The sequence below is a fragment of the Equus asinus genome, chromosome 20 (genome assembly GCF_041296235.1).
Source record: "Equus asinus isolate D_3611 breed Donkey chromosome 20, EquAss-T2T_v2, whole genome shotgun sequence".
NCBI classification, from domain to species: Eukaryota; Metazoa; Chordata; class Mammalia; order Perissodactyla; family Equidae; genus Equus; species Equus asinus.
The window spans coordinates 40,748,716-40,750,056 of NC_091809.1; the positions used below are offsets into that span (position 1 = coordinate 40,748,716).

A 1,341-nucleotide genomic window follows, 5' to 3' on the forward strand; every position below is an offset into this window, starting at 1 on the left:
TAGCACAAGGATAAGATCCTTTTGTTTACATCCTAGCTCAGCAACATTTTCACTCTGACACTGGGAAAGTGTTCTAACTTCCCAGGGCCTTAATATCCTCCTTAGTAAATTAGGAAAATAATATTACCTACTCCATATGATAATTATGGTAGTTACATATGTCAGTATTTGTAAAGTGAATAGAATAATGCCTGCATAAAATGGTAAGAATTGTAAAAGATTTTGTGGAATAAAAATCTATATCTATCTATCTATTTATACACACACAAGAATCACACCAGAATCTATTCAACCTCACCCACTAGTGTCAAATCCCACATAGCAATCACACCAACTATAAGAGATTACTTGCCCCAGGTAAATACAAGGTAAAGTTGTAAAGACACACAACGACATGAAAGCTTAGGCCCCACAAGTATGTACTCCTTGGATCAGTGTTTTTCTCAGAACTAACTTCACATCCTTGTTTCTCAAGGTATATATCAAAGGATTCAGAGAAGGAGTAACAATATTATTTAACAGTGAAACCACGGAATCCAGCCAAGGGCTGGAGGCAGGCCGGAGATAAATGAAGATCACAGGTCCATAGAAGAGCAGGATGGAAGTCAGATGGGCACTGCTGGTTGAGAAGGCTCTGTGCCTGCCTTCTCAGGAGCTGATTTTCAATATAGAGATAATGATGCGAGTATAAGAAGTGAGGATAAGAAGAAAACACGTGAGTGCAACAACACCTACATTGGTGAAACTCACCGTTTGAGCCAGAGAGGTGTCTGCACAGGCCAGGGGCAGCACCACCGAGATATCACAGAAGAAACTGTCCACCTCATTGGGGCCACAGTAGGGTAATTTAAAGATCAGGAATGTGAGGACAGATGCATGCAGACAGCTCCCCATCCAGGTGCCTAGAGTCATGATGGTGCACACCCTGTGGTTCATGATGACTGTGTATCGCAAAGGGTGACAGATGGCTGCAAAACGGTCATAGGCCATCACAGTGTACAGGAAACACTCCGTGCAACCCAGGAAGTGGTAAAAGAAGACCTGGGAAGCACAGCCCTGGTAAGAGATGGTCCGGCTTTGCCCCATCAGGTAGAACATCATTTTGGGGGAACTCACTGAAGGGAAAAATATGTCAAACACTGACAAGTTTCCCAGGAAGAAGTACATGGGGGTGTGGAGATTGGAGGAAGTGAGGATGGCCAGAAGAAGGAGCAGGTTCCCCAGAAGAGTGAGCAAGTAGAAGGCCAGAAAGAAGACAAAGCGCACATTTTCCAGCCCTTTTGTGTGAGGGATTCCCATGAGGAGGAACTCAGCTACAGGAGTGTGATTCCTTATCTTCAT

General features: G+C 43.8%; 1 pseudogene; it reads right to left on the minus strand.

The window, feature by feature from the left end:
* Positions 1-402: 402 nt before the first annotated feature.
* Positions 403-1,341, minus strand: LOC106827931 (putative olfactory receptor 10D4; annotated as a pseudogene).